The 21,124-nt window shown below is 37.4% G+C and overlaps 1 long non-coding RNA gene and 1 other non-coding gene across 2 annotated transcripts; both read left to right on the top strand.

The window, feature by feature from the left end:
- The first annotated feature begins 2,116 nt into the window (after positions 1-2,116).
- On the top strand, positions 2,117-12,032 carry LOC128286653 (uncharacterized). The gene is made up of 3 exons (XR_008277272.1): positions 2,117-2,191; positions 2,305-2,348; positions 11,943-12,032. It is a non-coding gene; the product is annotated as an uncharacterized LOC128286653 (long non-coding RNA).
- A 7,751-nt stretch (positions 12,033-19,783) lies between these two features.
- Positions 19,784-19,890, top strand: LOC128287194 (small nucleolar RNA R71). The gene has a single exon (XR_008277890.1). It is a non-coding gene; the product is annotated as a small nucleolar RNA R71 (small nucleolar RNA).
- Positions 19,891-21,124: the final 1,234 nt, after the last annotated feature.

The following is a 21,124-nucleotide window of genomic DNA, read 5'->3' as shown; positions in this document are numbered from 1 at the left end:
TTTGGTAATTAGATGTTCGGTCGTACTAAGAATTATTTTTAATTATAGTGCGAAGCGGAAGCATAGAGGTTTGACTTGAGTAATACGGTTAGTTGATAGTTGGAAATTTTGAGGACGAAATTTCTTTAAGGGAGTAGAATTGTAACACCCTAATTTGGGCCTAGAAGTATTGGGCCTTGAGTGTGGGTCCGTAAAGAGGTTTTATATAGGTATTTAATTGTGCAATGAAATGAAACAATTAAATGTTTGCTATTAGTGGTTAATGGCTTTGAGCAGTGTTGGAGAAATCTTGGGTTCAAACTTGGGTTTTAGCAAAATTTTGGTATTAAGTGAAAAAACCGGATGCTTGGATGAGGGTTTTAAATTATTGTGTTAAATAAATGACACAAGGAAGCTTGTAGTCTAGTGGTTGTGGTGTCATTAAGGTTGTATGGGAGCCTGGGTTCAAGCCTTGGCTCTTGCAATTTATTTTGTTTTTTTAAAGGGAACACGGACTTTGGCCTTTAGACCTTATAATTAATTGGGATAAAATATGACACAAAAAGCCTTGTGGCTTAGTGGCAAGTAGCGTGTGGAGCATTTAAGGGAGGCATAGGTTCGAATCCCATGGCAAGCAAAGAGCATTTATTTTGCTAATGGGGCTGCAAGAGTTGGTGTTGAATTTAAACTCTAATGTTGGAGGATCCCACATCGTGAAGCTAATATAAGAGTGGTTGTGAAGTCGGCTTTAAATAGAGGAACCATGAAGAGAGTAAATGTACCTTTCTTGGTCGATCCCTTTCATTGTATGGCGTGCTCGTTTGGGTTAGGCGTCGGCTAAGAGTGCTCAGAGCGTGGATTAACTCTAGTCTCCTATCGGTGTGTATTTATCACTACTCTTGTTGTTGGATGGCTACTTGGACGCGATGGTAGAAAGGGGCCATGGGCCCAATGGGCCTACGGGCCAAATTGGATAAGTTGTTTGATTGTGTAGTAAATATTGGACTAGGCTAGGTGAATCGCATATCTGTGGCTAGGTTTGGGCTAAAAGGGCTACACGAGCGCGTGTGGGCCCATTTGGTAGAGAATAGGCTTTAGGCCCATTCGTATTGTTATCTATGTTTAGAATACTTTAGTTTACCAATTCTTGAAATGCCCTCGACTTGTAAAATTACCAAAGTACTCTCGATTTACAGAATTACCGTTTTACCCTCAGTTTACAGAATTACTATTTTACCCTCGATTTACAAAATTACCGTTTTACCCTCAGTTTACAGAATTATTGTTTTACCCTTGATTTACAGAATTACTATTTTACCCTCGATTTATAGAATTACCGTTTTACCCTCGATTTGTAAAATTACCGTTTTACCCTCGATTTACGTAATTACTGTTTTACCCTCGGTTTGTAATTACTATTTTACCTCGATTTATAGAATTACCGTTTTACCCCTAATTTACATAATTACCATTTTACCCCGATTTACATAATTATCGTTTTACCCTCGATTTACGTAATTACCGTTTTACCTCGATTTACGTAATTACCATTTTACCCTCGATTTATAGAATTCTGTTTTACCCTTGATTTACGTAATTATTGTTTTACCTCGATTTACAAAATTACTAAAATACCCTTGGTTTGTGAAATTACCGTAATACCCTCAATTTGTAAAACTACCAAAATACCTGTATGGTAAAATGACGAATATGCCCTTATGTTCAGTATGGTGATGTGCTTAGGATTTACATATATTGATATTGGATTAGTTAAGTTTGAGTGATGTGGTGGTTATCGAGGCGATTGATTTTGGAAATGTTTCAACTTCAACCCATAATGTGTGTACTAACCTCTAAATAGCTTAGATTAATATTTTCCTAAAAGTCAAAGCTTCATATTTTAGTGATTCGAGAATTAATATTTAGATCTATTTTCACGCACGCGTTTAAGTTGGATTCACAACGGATATAGGGTAGGAAGGTATTTGGAACGTTCTTCAATGAGTAGATCTCTTGGTAAGTATTGAACCTTCTTTCCATTTGTATCTTGTGCTTTAAGAAAAGTGAAAACCCTCTGTCGACTAAGGCTAAAAGGGTTTTTGGTGTTATTTGGTTTGTTGGTGCTAGTGAGGATTAAAGGCTACCGATCGAGGAGTGTGTGAAAAGCTTGGATCATCGGAGTGACTAAATCTAGTCATCAACTTCGGCAAAGGTATGAACCCAAGGGCCATTGTGGATGGTGGCCGAATGTGTAAGTGATGATAATAGGTAGTTTCGATTTGGTTTAATAATAACATGGTCTAATCTATAAGTGGTTGATTATAGGACAAATCGCATAGGAGATCTCGTCAAGGAATATCGCAAATCAGGTGTGTAACGAACCCTTTTTCATAGCTTAAAGCGATAAAATGTCGAAAAGCCGAAATGCCGAAATTCTGGCATTTCGAGGACGTGTGAGCGTTTAACGCTCACTAGTTAGTTAGAATCGATGAGATGATGATTGGGAACAATGGAAACGGTAAGGACGTGATTTTGGCGTTCACGGTAAGTTGGGCATCGAGGGGCTGAATTAGGGCCCAATAGGCTTTCGGGCCCATTTGGGTAAATTTGGTAGAAAATGGGAAATCTGTTAAATTGCATGATAAGACTGTTAAAACCGTTATGGAATATAGGCTAAATGGGCCTAGATGATGAATCGGCTAAGTAGGGCCTATTAGGGTTTTTTGGCCCAATAACTCGTTTCGCTAAAATGGGCCGTAATCACTTGTTTGCACCCATGAATTGTTTGTAATCAGTTAATGAACATGGAAACCCTAATTTTGGTAAAATTACAAGATTGCCCTTATAATATGAAAATGACCGTTTTGCCCCGAGGTAAAATAACCATTATACCCCTAGGGTTTATATATGAACTTAATGCATGGGATTTTGACAAACATGATATGTATGATATGCACATGATATGTATGATATGCACACGAGATGTTCATAAATGCATTGGGTTGGGTTTTTTATATGAATGGAGGAAGTGAAAAGGGCTTATGCCCCGCTTATTAAAGGGCTTATGCCCCGCTTATCAAAAGGGCTTATGCCCCGTTATCAAAAGGGCTTATGCCCCAGTTTTCAAAAGGGCTTACGCCCCAGTTATTAAAGGGCTTATGCCCCAGTTATAAAAAGGGCTTTTGCCCCAGTTATTAAAAGAGGCTAGGCCTCCAGTTATATGATAAAGCAGCTAAGCTGCCAGTGGAGAGTTATGGCGGGGTGGGTCGAGTTAATCCCCACATGGTGTGTTGGTTGGTACGGGTGGAGAGTAGCGGATGGTGGGTTGAGTAGTCTCCCCAGATGGGTTTGCATTCTTTCATTGACATTATATGTGATATTGAAATGGGCGTATGGGCCATACCGTTTACGGTAAAGGCTTCGGCCCAGTAATATGAAGTTTGAAAAGGCTTCGGCCCAGTGTTATGAAATATGAAATATGAAAAGGGCTATGGCCTAGTACATGTTTGAGATTGGATTTGGGCTTAGACCCAACAGGCTGTTATTGTTTTGGGCACTGAAAGGGGCTTGTTGCACACTGAGTTTTCAAACTCACCCCCTTTCCTTAACCTTGCAGGTGAGCCTTGATGGGGGGACTTGGGCCGGAAGGGATTCAGAGTAGCCACGGTGATCGTCTTTTGGCTTTTAAACAAACGTTGGTTTTCATTAAATTTCATTTAATTATTATTTATTTTTGGGTTGTAATAAGGCCATTTTAACTTTTCTTTTATTTTTTCTCGGGATTATTTTATTTTTAATAACTTCAAACCTGGTTGATAATTGTTCAAATGGGCTAGACTTAGGATGTGTTTTCAAAATGATACTTGTTTTCAAAATATCTCAACACCACGATTAATCGATTTATCAAAGACGTCCACTTAAACAAATTTAAACTCGATATGACAAAGTTTAACTATGGTTGTGGGCATGTCTAGGATTGGATCCAATTAAAGAGCTTGGTACTTAAGCAGCCTTCATGGCTCACCTCCTCTATCTCGGATACCTACCTGGTGCCCAGCTTCCATACACTTTGTTAACTCAACAAAATATAGGGTTTTAAAACACTAAAAACGAAACGTGGGTGTTCAACTCCGATGTGGCACGTCAGATTCGGCCATAACGTCTGGGCCGGGTTTGGGGTGTTACAATTAGTGGTATCAGAGCTAGGTTGCAACAACTCGGCTGTGGATCGGGTCTAAATTTTTTTTGAAAATTTAGGCCTAAGAAGGGTATTTTTGGAAATGGTTTTTGAAAAGTTCATTTTAAAGATGTTTTGCGGAGTATATATGTTAAAATGGTCCAAGTTTTTCTGTTTTAAATCAAGAGTTTCAAAATAAAGGGTGTTTTCAAATCAAAGTTTTTTTTTTCAGTGATCAAAAACATGGTTTTCGAGTTTTAAATGGATTGAGAAAGAAGTGGCGCACTGAATCCCCGGCACCAAGTCTGTAAGTATTTATGTTCCTCATATTGCACTGTATTAAGATATTACTGTAGATAGAACTGAGACCATATCATGACATTATAACTAGGGCAACCCTAAAAACTCTAGAATACCGAGACTGTAGCTAGGCTATGATTCTGTGAAAATAGAAACTTTAAAATACTATCTCTGCATAAGACATGTGAATAAATAGTAAAATTTTTTAGATCTTTGTAGTTAATTGATATGTGTACTGGCAATGTAGAGTATTGATATGAATTTTGAGGGTAAGCAAAGTCTACCAACTTCGGGTAGCGGTAACTCGGAGCTTGGTACTGAGGCACTGGCCGAGTTAGTAAGGAAAGTGGTAGAGGAAGTATTGGATACCAAAATTAAGGAAATTAGGGAAATGCTTCAAGCAGGGTGCTTGGAGTGTAAGAAAAGGAAGGATTCTAGTTCTCAGAAAACCAAGCCTCGTTCTGTGAAACATGTTAAGGCACGACCAAACTATCCAATCAGAAGATCGCAGCGGACATCATCCGGATGAATGCCATAGGAAGACAGAGCGTGTCTTAGATGTGGGTCCAAGGAGCATCGAGCTCTGGATCGCCAAGTTTATTTTATTTAAATATGTGTTATGAATTGTATGCGTGCTTGATAAATGTTTCTTTACTTTGGTAATTAGATGTTCTGGGTCGTACTAAGAATTATTTTTAATTAGAGTGCATAGCGGAAGCATAGAGGTTTGACTTGAGTAATACGGTTAGTTGATAGTTGGAAATTTCGAGGACGAAATTTCTTTAAGGGGAGTAGAATTGTAACACCCCGAATTTGGGCCTAGAAGTATTGGGCCTTGAGTGTGGGTCCGTAAAGAGGTTTTATATAGGTATTTAATTGTGCAATGAAATGAAACAATTAAATGTTTGCTATTAGTGGTTAATGGCTTTGAACAGTGTTGGAGAAATCTTGGGTTCAAACTTGGGCTTTAGCAAAAATTTTGGTATTAAGTGAAAAAAACCTGGATGCTTGGATGAGGGTTTTTAAATTATTGTGTTAAATAAATGACACAAGGAAGCTTGTAGTCTAGTGGTTGTGGTGTCATTAAGGTTGTATGGGAGCCTGGGTTCAAGCCTTGGCTCTTGCAATTTATTTTGTTTTTTAAAGGAACCGGACTTTGGCCTTTAGACCTTATAATTAATTGGGGATAAAATATGACACAAAAAGCCTTGTGGCTTAGTGGCAAGTAGCGTGTGGAGCATTTAAGGGAGGCATAGGTTCGAATCCCATGGCAAGCAAAGAGCATTTATTTTGCTAACAGGGGCGGCAAGAGTTGGTGTTGAATTTAAACTCTAATGTTGGAGGATCCCACATCGTGAAGGTAATATAAGAGTGGTTGTGAAGTCGGCTTTAAATAGAGGAACCATGAAGAGAGTAAATATACCTTTCTTGGTCGATCCCTTTCATTTGTATGGCGTGCTCGTTTGGGTTGGGCGTCATTAAGAGTGCTCAGAGCGTGGATTAACTCCATCTCCTATCGGTGTGTATTTATCACTACTCTTGTTGTTGGATGGCTACTTGGCCGCGATAAAAGGGGCCATATGGGCCCAATGGGCCTCTGGGCCCAATTGGATGAGTTGTTTGATTGTGTAGTAAATATTGGACTAGGCTAGGTGAATTGCATATCTGTGGCTAGGTTTGGGCTAAAAGGGCCACACGAGTGCAGGGCCCATTTGGGCCGAGAATAGGCTTTAGGCCCATTCGTATTGTTATCCATGTTTAGAATACTTTAGTTTACCAATTCTTGAAATGCCCTCGACTTGTAAAATTACCAAAGTACTCTCGATTTCTGTAATTCACCGTGTTACCCTCGGTTATGTAATTACTATTTTACCCTCGATTTACGTAATTACCGCTTTTACCTCAATTTACGTAATTATTGTTTTACCCTTGATTTACGTAATTCACTGCTTTACCTCGATTTAAAGAATTACCGCTTTTACCCTCGATTTGTAAAATTACCGTTTTACCCTCGATTTACGTAATTACTGTTTTACCCTCGGTTTACGTAATTACTATTTTACCTCGATTTATAGAATTACTTGTTTTACCCCTAATTTACATAATTACCATTTTACCCCGATTTACATAATTATCGTTTTACCCTCGATTTACGTAATTACTGCTTTTACCTCGATTTATAGTATTACCATTTTACCTCGATTTATAGAATTACTGTTTTACCCTTGATTTACGTAATTCACTGTTTTACCTCGATTTACAAAATTACTAAAATACCCTTGGTTTGTGAAATTATCGCAATACCCTCAATTTGTAAAACTACCAAAATACCTCTGTATGGTAAAATGACGAATATGCCCTTATGTTCCGTATGGTGATGTGCTTAGGATTTACATATATTGATATTGGATTAGTTAAGTTTGAGTGACGGTGGTGGTTATCGAGGCGATTGATTTTGGAAATGTTTCAACTTCAACCCATAATGTGTGTACTAACCTCTAAATAGCTTAGATTAATATTTTCCAAAAGCGAAAGCTTCATATTTTAGTGATTCAGAATTAATATTTAGATCTATTTTCACGACGCTTAAGTTGGATTCACAACGGATATGGGGTAGGAAGGTATTTGGAACGTTCTTCAATGAGTAGATCTCTTGGTAAGTATTGAACCTTCTTTCCATTTGTATCTTGTGCTTTAAGAAAAGTGAAAACCCTCGTCGACTAAGGCTAAAAGGGTTTTTGGTGTTATTTGGTTTGTTGGTGCTAGTGAGGATTAAAGGCTACCGATCGAGGAGTGTGTGAAAAGCTTGGATCATCGGAGTGACTAAATCTAGTTATCAACTTGGCAAAGGTATGAACCCAAGGGCCATTGTGGATGGTGGCGAATGTGTAAGTGATGATAATAGGTAGTTTCGATTTGGTTTAATAATAACATGGTCTAATCTATAAGTGGTTGATTATAGGACAAATCGCATAGGAGATCTCGTCAAGGAATATCGCAAATCGTGTGTAACGAACCCTTTTCATAGCTTAAAGCGATAAAATGCCGAAAAGTCAAATGCCAAATTCGGCATTTCGAGGACGTGTGAGCAAGTTTAACGCTCACTAGTTAGTTAGAATCGATGAGATGATGATTGGGAACAATGGAAAGCAGTAAGGACGTGATTTTGGCGTTCACGGTAAGTTGGGCCTCGAGGGTGAATTAGGGCCCAATAGGCTTTCGGGCCCATTTGGGTAAATTTGGTAGAAAATGGAAATCTGTTAAATTGCATGATAAGACTGTTAAAACCGTTATGGAATATAGGCTAAATGGGCCTAGATGATGTAATCGGCTAAGTAGGCCTATTAGGTTTTTTGGCCCAATAACTCGTTTTGCTAAAATGGGCCGTAATCACTGTTGCACCCATGAATTGTTTGTAACCGTTAATGAACATGGAAACCCTAATTTTGGTAAAATTACAAGATTACCCTTATAATATGAAAATGACCGTTTTGCCCCTAGGTAAAAATAACCATTATACCCCTAGGGTTTAATATGAACTTAATGCATGGGATTTTGATAAACATGATATGTATGATATGCACATGATATGTATGATATGCACATGACATGTATGATATGTGTAACACCCCAAACCCGTGACCGTCACCGAATTTGACCACGAGGTGTTACCGGGCTTACTTTAGTTATTCCTCTCTTGGAAAATTTTTTTCGTTTTCCTTTTTCTGTTCCAGGCAGGCTAGTTAACTGCATCATTGCCACCTTAAAAATCATATCTCGAGTTCCAGAACTCGAAAACCAAATCCGTAAATTTTCCCTGAATTTAGACTCATATGTCCTTCCATGGATTTATTTCTAGAATTTTTGGTCTGGCCAATTGGTACAGTTTATTAGTTAAATTCACCCCTGTTTCAGGGTTCGACTACACTGACCTTTGCGCATTATGACCTGGATATCATCTCGTACAGAGCTCTAATGCTCATTCCGTTTGTTTCTATTGAAACTAGACTCAAAGGGGAATCTATGAATATAAGGCATGACTTCTAATTGTTTCTGGATAATTTATGGTAAATTTTCAAAGTCGAAACAGAGGATCCAGAAACTGTTCTGGCCCTGTCTCACGAAATCTTGAATATCTCTCAAAATACAGCTCATATGGTCATTTCGTTTCATCCATATGAAAATAGACCCATCAAGATTCGAGTACATAATTTTCTTAGCAATTAATTCCACTTCTACTATTTTTGGTGATTTTTCAATCTCATATCACTGCTGCTGTCCGCAACAGTTACTGCAGTAGACTATGCCAATTTCATGAATCTTTCCTTGGCCTTACTAATCATTCATCGTACATGGCACAACTATGGCCACCTTATCAAAATTAAGGTTTCTAAGACCCGTGGCTATAGGTTCTAGCATCCCACTCAAACGACCACATAGGCCATTTTCACATGGCTTAAAGTTTACAACCCAAAATTCAACAAAACAAAATAGCCCATACATGCCAAATGTTCTCCTAGGTTGACTAAGAAGACAATACCAAAATTGCTCATGGTGTGATGACTTCATTGACGGCTCCGAGCACACAAAATAGACGAGTCCAAGAGACCTAAAATGGGTGACAAGAAAACACCGAGTGAGTTTATAACTCAGTAAGTCGTAAGCATTCTACAACCATCCATTAATAAAATTATCACAACATGAAACAATGCACGAGGCTAGGTACCCCATCCATATCAAACTATACCATAGTTCCTTGGACCTTTCGGTTCAATCTCATACCAACTCACCCAATGACATTTTATATACTTATTCAATAGAGTAATTGAGGCATTTCCATACATCATCTCATTTCCGCAATAATCATGCAATCAAATGACTTTCATCTATTCCACGTTACCTTATTTACGGGAATGCAATTGAAATCATCACATAGATTTAAACTTACCAACTCAACCCCGAGCATGAACATAGCATCTATTAGCCATGAACTCAAGGTGCTTACTCTTTCCACTGTCCATACTCAACTCGATAAAATCACACCTCCATATAAATATTCAATCGATAGAACATACATATTAAATTCGCACACGTAGTGCTTAATAAACGATCTCGCACACTTAGTGCCATGCAATTTAAGCTCGCACACATAGTGCCATATAATTTAAGTTTGCACACTTAGTGCCATATAATTTAAGTTCGCACACTTAGTGCCATACCTTCCAAGCCCGCACACTTAGTGCCATACCTTCCAAGCCCGCACACTTAGTGCCAATCTTGTCACCGTGCCCATTTATTGCCCACACACTTAGTGCCGAGACCAAACGCTCTACGCAAGTTACTACTTTTATACATTCAGCAATGTCATCATTCCATACACATACATTTTATGTACACACCATCTCATTAAACACAATTTGCATGGATATTATGACCATTTAAATCAATACCAAATACATGCTTAATGACTTACCTTATATTCGATGAAACGATTTCCAATCGACTACTCGATTATCTTTCCTTTTCCTTTGCTTGATTCTCCACCTCTAGCTTCTTGAGCTAAATCAATCAATTAACTAGTTTAACCGTCTTACCAAATATTTATACATATATACATGACATCAACTATACTATCAATAATTCGATCACACATACACATATACATATTCGTATATTAGATAACCACCCTTACTAACCACCCATTTTAGTTGATTTTATACAATCAAAGGCAATATCATAAATGGGTTTACTTATATGGCCGAATGTGCTAAAATTGATCTAACATCACCTATACCCTTGATAGAATGGCGAATACCTATACTATCAATGTAGTATCGTTTTATTCTTTCAAACACATTGTCTTTAATATTCTATACACCCCATTCGGCCCTAACCACTCACTTAACTTATGTGTACAAATTCCATCTCAAAATTAAGAGTTGCAACTACAACTAGGTTACAACAATGCTCATCAATGACCGAATGCCTAAGCACAACTCTACTAAAAATTTATCCAACATTGCTAGCACACAATATCCCTTAACCGAATGTCATAAACCCAAGCCACATATATAGTTCATCAAGGCCTTTCATTGGCCACATTCGCACCCCCTTCCCTTAAGAACAAACCAATTTCAACTTTCATGAAAATATATGTACCAAGAGCTTCAACTACTTGGCCAAATACCAAACCTCCAAACAACCAAATTTAATCCATGGAATGAATAGAACTTGAACTAATCACCTCATTTACATCTAAATTTCCAAGGGTTTCAAAGTGCTTACCTCTTCCTAAGCATCAACCAAGCCAAATCATGCACAAAAGAATTCCCTTCTTCTTCCTCCTTCAAGCCACGGCAATGGAGAATAGAATGAGCATTTTCCTTTTTTTTTTTTTGTTTTTTCTCTCTAGTTACGGCACAATGGGGGGGCATCCATGCTCATTTTTTTGTTCATTTCTTTAATGTTAGCTATTATTTTATGGCTTCCTACATACACCACTAGCATAACATGTTGGAAACATGTTCCCTTGCCCATAACCTTGTCATGGCCGGCCACTCACCTTAGGAAAGGGGTTATTTTACATGCAAGGACAACCATTTTCCCACATGTATTAATAGGCCACCTTACATTTGCCTAGCACATTTCTAAATTTTCTCACATAAGTCCTAATCACTAAAATTCACCTATAATTAAGCAAAAATTCAATTAAGAAATTTTCACACATGCATATTCACATATTTAGACAGTAACTATCATACTCAAATAATTTAGTGACTCGGTTTAGCGGTCCCGAAATCGCTTTCCGACTAGGGTCACTTTAGGGCTGTCACAATATGCACATGATATGTATGATATGCACACGAGATGTTCATAAATGCATTGGGTTGGGTTTTTATATGAATGGAGGAAGTGAAAAGGGCTTATGCCCGCTTATTAAAGGGCTTATGCCCCTGCTTATCAAAAGGGCTTATGCCCGATTATCAAAAGGGCTTATGCCCGATTATCAAAAGGGCTTACGCCTGCTTATTAAAGGGCTTATGCCCGATTATAAAAGGGCTTTTGCCCGATTATTAAAAAGAGGCTAGGCCTCGGTTATATGATAAAGCACTAAGTCGCCGGTGGAGAGTTATGGCGGGGTGGGTCGAGTTAATCCCCACATGGTGTGTTGGTTGGTACGGGTGGAGAGTAGCGGATGGTGGGTTGAGTAGTCTCCCCAGATGGGTTTGCATTCTTTCATTGACATTATATGTGATATTGAAATGGGCCTATGGGCCATACCGTTTCTGATAAAGGCTTGCCCAAGAATATGAAATTTGAAAAGGCTTCGCCCGGTGTTATGAAATATGAAATATGAAAAGGGCTATGGCCCAAGACATGTTTGAGATTGGATTTGGGCTTAGACCCAACAGTTGTTATTGTTTTGGGCTCAAAAGGGCTTGTTGCACTGAGTTTCCAAACTCACCCCCTTTCCTTAACCTTGCAGGTGAGCCTTGATGTGGGGACTTGGGCCGGAAGGGATTCAGAGTAGCCACGGTGATCGTCTTTTGGCTTTTAAACAAGCATTGGTTTTCATTAAATTTCCTTTAATTATTATTTATTTTTGGGTTGTAATAAGGCCATTTTAACTTTTTGTAATAAGGCCATTTTAACTTTTCTTTTATTTCTTCTCGGGATTATTTTATTTTTAATAACTTCAAACCTGGTTGATAATTGTTCAAATGGGCTAGACTTAGGATGTGTTTTCAAAATGATACTTGTTTTCAAAATATCTCAACACCACGATTAATCGATTTATCAAAGACGTCCACTTAAACAAATTTAAACTCGATATGACAAAGTTTAACTATGGTTGTGGGCATGTCTCAGATTGGATCCAATTAAAGAGCTTGGTACTTAGCGAGCCTTCATGGCTCACCTCCTCTATATCGGATACCTACCGGTGCCCGACTTCCATACACTTTGTTAACTCAACAAAATATAGGGTTTTAAAACACTAAAAACGGAACGTGGGTTTTCAACTCTGATGTGGCACGTTAGATTCGGCCATAACGTCTGGGCCGAGTTTGGGGTGTTACATCATGTCCCGCCCATGTTTATCGCGAAGTAAGATGTTGTCACACGGCCTTCGGGCATGCTCGTGGGTCTGGGTCATGTGGCTACATAATCATTTTTACACAACCGTGTGTGATGTGATTTGCTTCTCCCACGGTCGTGTAGCTCTGTACACGCCCGTGTTATTTTGACAGTGTTGTCTACAGGTGCTAGACACGGGCGTGTCGCACGCCCGTGTTCAATTGGCAGATTTGACCACGGTCAGGTCACACGCTCGTGGCCACTTATTGCATCCCGTGTTGGGAAAGATAACTTTTACCCTGTTTTCGCATGGCCGTATTGCACGACCGTGTTTCCGTCCGTGTTGGTCACACGGCCTTAAGCACAGCCGTGTGATCGGCTGTGTGGAGTTGGGAACTTGTGCTTCAAAGACTCTGTTAGTGACCTAGATGTTTAAAAATTGAAATTTAAATAATTTAAAACCGTTAGTACTCGGGTTGCCTCCCGAGAAGTACTTGTTTATAGTCTAAGCTCGACTGTTACCTTGTTGGTTTATTCAGGGCAGTTTGTGGAGTCGTAGCTCCTCCCCATCATCTTTAAAATTCTCACCGTTATAAAGTTTGAGACAATGTCCATTTACTTTGAAAGTACTGTGTGATGGGTGACTTACCTCTATTGTGTCATATGGCAGAATAGATTGAATTATGAAAGGTCCTGACCATCGTGATTTAAGTTTCCCAGGAAACAATTTGAGTCTTGTGTTGTATAGGAGGACAAAATCTCCAACTTCAAATTGTTTTCGTTGCTTTAAACGAGTGTCATGGTACTGCTTTGTTGCTTTCTTGTATAGGTGTGAGTTTTTATATGCATTGGCTCGCCACTCATCAAGTTCGTTCAGCTACATCAACCTATTTTTTCCTGCAAGTTCGGGATCAAGGTTTAGAAATTTAATAGCCCAAAAAGCTTTATGCTTTAGTTCGAATAGTAGATGACAACTTTTTCCATAAACAAGTTTGTACGGTGATGTCCTTATGGGGGTCTTAAAAGCAGTTCTGTAAGCCCATAAGGCATCATCTACTTTCATTGCCCAATCTTTTCTGTTTGATTCTACTATTATTTCAAGGATCCGTTTGATTTCTCAGTTTGCAACTTCAACTTGTCCATTAGTTTGAGGATGGTATGGGGTGGCTGTTCTCTGATGAACTCCGTATTTCTTAAGAGTTTTTTCAAATTGGGTATTACAAAATGAGTGCCCTTGTCACTGATAATTGCTCTAGGCATTCCAAATCTCGAGAAGAGTTTCTTAAGGAAACGTGCTACCACTCTAGCATCATTAGTAGGTGGAGCTTGGGCTTCCACCCATTTGGACATATAATCAACTGCTACTAAGATGTATTTATTCCTAAATGAACTAGGGAATGGCCTCATGAAATCGATACCCCAAACGTCAAATATTTCACATGAAAGCAAATAGTTTTGAGGTATTTCATCACGTTTAGATATGTTACCTGTCTGTTGGAATTTGTCACATGAAGTAACGTACCTGCTAGCGTCTTTGAATAATGAGGGCCAGTAAAAACCTGATTCAAGTATTTTATGTGTGGTCTTAGTTCCACTATAGTGTCCTCTAGTTGGCCCTGAGTGGCAATGTTCCAATATTTTTGATATTTCTGATCTTGTAACGCATCTTCTAATGGCTTGATCTGTACATCTACGAAAAAGAAAGGGGTCGTCCCAAAAGTAGCTTTTCACATCATTAAAGAATTGCTTCTTTTGTTGGTGTGTTAACCCTTTTGGGATAATGTTAGTAGCTAAAAAATTCGTGATATCTGCAAACCAAGGTACCTCGTAATCAGAAATAGTGCAAAATTGTTCTTCAGGAAACGAATCATTTAGTTCAACTTCATCTTGTTCTTTGGTATTGGATTTCTCAAGCCTAGACATATGAGCAGTCGCGAGATGTTCAACTCCTTTCTTATCCTAAATTTCCAAGTCAAATTCCTTCAATAGGAGAATCCATCGAATGATTCGAGGTTTTGCATCAGTTTTAGTTAAAAGGTAGCGAAGGGCAGAATGGTCGGTGTAAACAACAACTTTAAACAATATGAGATATGATCGAAATTTATCAAATGCAAAAACCACAGCTAGCAATTCTTTTTCTGTAGTAGTATAATTCTCTTATGCAGCTGTCAAAGTTTTGCTAGCATAATAGATAGGTTGAAAATGCTTGTCTCTTCGCTGTCCCAATACTGCACCTACTGTAAAATCACTCGCATCACACATTAATTCAAATGGTAAGTTCTAATCAGGTGCAATTATGATTGGAGCATTAATTAATTTATCCTTTAAAGTATTAAATGCTTCTAAACACTCCTGATTGAAATTAAAAGGCATATTTTTCATAGAAATTTAGTCAAAGGCTTAGCTATTTTAGAAAAATCCTTAATAAATCTTCTATAAAAACCAGCATGTCTTAAAAAGCTTCTATAGCCTTAACCGAACTAGGAGGGGGTAATTTTTTGGATGTTTATATTTTAGATTTTTCTACTTCAATCCCTTTACTAGAAATTTTATGCCCTAATACAATACCTTCTTAAACCAGGAAGTGACATTTCTCCTAGTTAAGGACAAGGTTCGTTTCCTCATATCTTATTAAAACTCATTTTAATTTTTTAAGGCAGAGATGGAAAGAGTTACCGAATACCGAGAAATCATCCATAAATATTTCCATGATATCTTCCACGAGTTAGTCAATACAGCGCTGAAAAGTGGCAGGAGCATTACATAATCCAACGATAAGCAAATGTACCATATGGGCATGTGAATGTCATTTTTTCTTGATCTTTAGGAGCTATTGGGATCTGGAAGTAACCAGAGAGTCCGTCTAGAAAGCAATAGTACATGTGCCCGGTTAATCTTTCCAACATTTGGTCAATGAATAGCAAGGGGAAGTGATCTTTTCTTGTGGCATCATTCAGTTTCCTATAGTCAATACAAACTCTCTATAACACCCTGATTTTGGGTGAAAATTTCGTTTGAAAATTTTGACATTCAGGCACTTAATTTAGTTAAAATGACTAAATCGTAAAAAGTGAAAAAGTTGAGTTCTACATACTAGAGGTGTCCAATTGTTATGAAATTTTAAATTGAGGGTCCTTAAATGGTAATTAGACCATTGGTTAATTGCTGGACAAAAATAGACATGAAATGGGTGTAATAAAATATTTTTAAGTTAGGGGTATTTTGGTAAACTAATAATTAAAAGAATTACAAAGGGAAATAAGCCAAATTAGCCATCATCTTCTTCATTCAACCGTTTCTACCAGCAGTAACCATGGTTAAGGTTTGTTCAAACTCCCAAGCTCAATTGTAAGTGCTCCTTAGCCTCGTTTTTAAAGTTCTTTACATTTTTGAAATCCTGGTAACTTGGTTAAGCTTATTCTAGCAATAAGTTAACCTAGGGTTTATATTTGGAAAAATACCCATAGGTGAAATGTATTTATTTTGATGTTTTATGGTAGAATATGAAGCTTGAAATTGTGTTAAACAACTTTTACTAAGCGATTCTACGTGAAAACGAGTAAAACGACATAATCGGTAAAAATACCTAATATTCATAAGTACATGTTAGAGAGTGAATTTGATGTTGCTATAGAAGGTAAAAATGATCAGCATGTCATAAAACATAAGAAAATAGGATGAAGTTTAATTTACGAGCCTAGGGGAAAAATGTAATTTTGACAAAGTTTAGGGGCAAAATTGTAATTTTTCCAAAATATGATTTTGGGTGAATTTGAATAATGTGAGTCCTAATTAGGCTATATTTGTAATGATAGAGCAAGGAAAATTGAAATTTGGGCTAAAATCGGCAAAATACCAAGTTGTGGACAAAATGGTAAAATGGCCATTTTCATATACGAGGTAAGTTCGTGTGTTAATAATAATGCAATACCATACTTGAATTGTAATTTTCTATTGTTATGGCATAAATTGTATGATTTAATATGTGTAGGAGAAGTCGATGGATGGTGTGTATAATATGGAAAATGTGATGCTTGTTGTGTCATGTGAAATTTAATGGCAAATTATTGTTACATGAATTGAATGTTAAATTACTATTACATGGGTTGTACCTGATGAGATTTTGACAAGTTTGTATGTAAATAATTTATCGGTTCTTTTTATTTTAGTATATTTTGTTATCACATGAAATGTGGCTGCCTATTGAATGATTATTTGTTGTAAATTGCAAATTGAAAAAGACTATGAATAAATTTGTTACATGTTGGAAAGTGAGGAATTTCCCGGTTGAGCCTTCGGAATAGAAATGATACGAATGATCTATTGTGAGGTCACGTGTGTAGTACTAAGTGCAGGCTACTACGTGTATTGGATAATTAGTCACATGTGTAACTCTAAGTGCAGGCTACTATGCGTACCCAATAACTAGGAGGTCGTAGGAGGCAAAATCACACTATCAAACTATCATTTTTGGGAGAATTAATTCAAATATTAGAAATATCAAGTGAGTGGCATGTATAGGAAGTTGGTTTGTGATATGTATTATTATTATGACTTTGACTATACATACCAGTCTACATTGAGTTACCGTATATGACCATGAGATGTGGTCCTTATCCATTATGGTTTATAAGTTTAATTAATCATGCCATGTCCTATGTTTTGATGTGATGATATAGTTAGCTTTGTTTGTTATGAATGATTGGTAATACATCAGGTAAGTTAAATGTAGGCCAGCGGATCATGAATTAAATGGAAATGAGTAACATTGCCTTGAATATGGATGTGTAATGGACAAATTGGTAACTACATTATGATGGTATAAAATGAGAATAAGATTTAGCATGTCTAGTTCTAGTTAATATAAGAATGTACATTATATACAGGATGGTAAGCCAATATGTTTAAAGTGAATGACATGTTATTGCATGATTATGGATGTGTAAGTGCTCATTTATGCCACGTTATATGCCTTTAAATATGAGTCTATACATGTGTTTGAAAATTTTTGAATTAAATGAAATTTTATGGCCTAGTTTTCGTCTATGTGTATGGTTAAGTCTGGTAATGCCTCGTAACTTGTTTCGGCCTTGGATACGGGTAAAGGGTGTTACACTCTCCATCCTGTGACTGTCGTTGTTGGGATTAATTCATACTTCTCGTTGGTCACAACCTTCATGCCTCCTTTCTTAGGGACAACCTGCATTGGACTTACCTAAGAACTGTCTGAAATAGGATAAATAATTCCAGCATCTAGAAGTTTAATTACCTCAGCTTTAACAACTTCCTTCATGTTGGGTTTTAGTCTTCTTTGAGCTTGCACACACGGATTGTATTCATCTTCCATCAAAATTTTGTGGGTGCAAAAAGAGGGCTGATTCCTTTAATGTTAGAAATTTTCCAAGCTATGGCCTTTTTATGTTCTTTTAATACTTGGATTAATTCCTCTTACTCCTTGGGTTGCAAGTTAGAAGCAATAATAACTGGTAATGTAGAATTATTTCCAAGGAATGCGTATTCCAAGTGGTTTGGTAATTGTTTAAGTTCCAGTTTGGGAGGCTCCTCAATAGAGGGTTTTTGCTTAAGTTCATCGTTTATCTTAATGCCCTCATATTCTACTTGTCTTGAAGAATGTTCATTAGGTTCATCATCTGTCTCCTCTTCTTGAGCCAAATACAGTTTCGTCGTCTCCTTCTGTACAATTTCCTGAAAAGAGTCTTTAGTAGTATGATTAATAGAGTCAATAAAATAACATGAATCATCCTGTTCCCTAGAAAACCTCGTAGCATCGTAAATTTTAAAGATATTCTCCTCGTCACCTACTCTAAGTACCAATTTACCGTTACCCACATCGATTACAGCCCTAGCAGTGGCTAAAAATGGGCGCCCTAAAATTAAGGGCACTTCCACATCTTCATCCATGTCAAGCACAACAAAGTCAACAGGAAATATGAATTTATCTACTTTCACAAGTACGTCTTCTATAATACCCCTAGGATATTTAATAGATCTATCAGCTAATTGAATACTCATCCTACTAGGTTTAGGTTCCTCAAGACCAAGTTGTTTGAACATTTTAAATGGCATCAAATTAATGCTAGCACCTAAATCAGCTAGTGCTTTCTCTACACTCAGACTACTAATTCAGTAAGGGATAGTAAAACTTCCTGGATCTTTCAGTTTGGTTGGCAGCTTGTTTTGGAGTATGGCTGAGCACTCCTTATAGAGTTCTAAGTAGATAAGTCCTTGAACTTCCTTTTATTTGTTAGAAGCTCCTTCAAAAAATTTGCATATGTAGGCATATGCGAGATGGCTTCAACAAAAGGTAGTTTGATATGTAATTGCTTAAAAAGTTCAAGTAACTTACTAAATTGTGCATCAATGCGGTCTTTTTTCAATTTTTGGTTTATATTCCTTCAACACTGGTTTGTCACTATTTTTTGGTTTTTTCCCCCCTTTAGCTTACCACGGCTTTTTGTGTTAGCTTCTTTTCAGATTCCGCTAACACTTTCCCACTCCTTAGTGTAACTGCTTTTACATGCTCTTTTGATTTGGTGTTACTAAGTAAACTTCCTAGTCGTCTTTTCAAAATCAGTTTAGACAGCTAGCCTATCTGAGTTTTGAGCCCTTGGATTGGCGCTTGTTGATTTTTAAGTGCTGTCTTGGTGTTCTGAAAGTGAGTTTCTGACACCGATGTAAACTTTGAGAGTATCTCTTCAAGGTTTGGCTTCTTTTCCTGTTGGTAAGGTGGTTATTGGTAGCCTGGAGGTGGTCTCTGATTTCCTTGGCCTCCCCATGAGAAATTTAGGTAGTTCCTCCAACCTGCATTGTAAGTGTTACTATATGGATTGTTTTGAGATCGAGAATTATTACCATGTAATTTAACTGCTCGTTATCCATGTTGTGGCCATAAGGTTGGTATTTCGAATTGCTTGATCCACCTCCACTTGCTTCGCACTGCATTACTGGGTGAGCCAGTGAAGAACTAAGAAAACCATCAATTTTCTTATTCAAGAGTTCTACTTGATTAGAGAGCATGGTAATCAAATCAACATTATAAACACCGGCTGTTTTCATTGGTTTTGTCCTCATGATTGCCACTGATATTTATTCAGTGACATCTCCTCTATAAACTCATAAGCATCTTCAGGTGTTTTATTATTGATGGTTCTGCCAGCAGCTGCATCAACTATTTTCCTAGTCGAAGGATTCAGGCCATTATGGAACGTTTGAACCTGAAGCCAAAGCGGTAACCCATGGTGAGGGCACCTTCTCAGTAAGTCCTTTTATCTCTCCTATGCATTGTAAAGAGTTTCTAAGTCCATCTGCACAAACGAAGAGATATCATTACGTAATTTGGCTGTTTTAGCCGGTGGGAAATATTTTAATAGAAATTTTTCAGTCATTTGTTCCCAAGTAGTGATTAACCCTCGTGGTAATGAGTTCAACCACTGTTTAGCTTTGTTTCTCAATGAAGAAGGGAATAACCGAAGATGAATGGCATCATCAGAAAAACCATTAATTTTAAATGTATCGTATAGTTTCAAGAAGTTTGCTAAGTGAGCGTTGGGGTCCTCATCCTGCAAACCATCAAATTGAACAAATTGTTGTATCATTTGAATAGTGTTAGGTTTAAGTTCAAAAGTATTTGCAGCTACAGCAAGTCTAACTATGCTTGATTCAGTTCCTGTTGAAGAAGGTTTAGCATAATCATACATAGTGCGTGGAGCAGGACTTTAATTAACCGCAATTACAAGAGGTAGCTGATTGTCTTGGTTTTCAGCCATCTCTTCGGTTAGGGGTTGAGTATCGTCCTCTTGCTCGTTCTCTGTGTATCTCAAGCTTCGCCTTATTTTTCTTTGGTTTCTGCGAACTGTGCTATCGATTTCTTCGTCAAAAAGTAGTGGTCCTGATGGGTTTCTTCTGGTTATAAACTATAAAAACCTGCCAAAAGAAAGAAAACTAAATTAATAAATAATAAAAATTAAATTAAATTGCATGAAAAATAAATGGCTAAAGTAATAAAAATTGAGCGTTCCTAATATCTTAGTTCCCTGACAACCGCGCCAAAAACTTGATCGTGATTTTCGTGACAGGTAAGTTTTTAATATTTATAATTAATCGTTCTTGAAGCTAACTATTATCACATTGCAGGCAAGTGTACCTATCGAACAGTAGTATAGTTTTAGGAAGACCGGATTGTCGAACCCAACGGAACTAAAAGTACTAGTAATGACTGTTTTTTTATTATCTAGCCTAAGAATAAAGGGGTTTTGTTTTAACTAGCTAATTAACTAATCTAAGAATTCACAGAGAATGGAATTGGGGGATTACTTTTGGAAAATGATTGAATTAAGACAATACCTAAAGAAAAATCCACCTAGACTGTACTTGTTATTCTGGCTCCGAACGGACGATTTATTCATTTAACTTGTTCCGTAGGGATCCCTAAGTTATGTTATTATCCTTATTCAAGACTAATATTGTCTAATCCCTAGATTGAATAATTGATACTTTTCTCTAATTAACACTCTAGGGTTGCATTAACTCGATCTACAGATCCTTTTATTAGGTTTCACCCTAATCCGGCAA

Source organism: Gossypium arboreum, chromosome 13 (genome assembly GCF_025698485.1).
Source record: "Gossypium arboreum isolate Shixiya-1 chromosome 13, ASM2569848v2, whole genome shotgun sequence".
In the NCBI taxonomy this organism is placed as follows: Eukaryota; Viridiplantae; Streptophyta; class Magnoliopsida; order Malvales; family Malvaceae; genus Gossypium; species Gossypium arboreum.
Note: the sequence above shows the minus strand (reverse complement) of the source record. Positions and strands in the feature narration are given on the sequence as shown.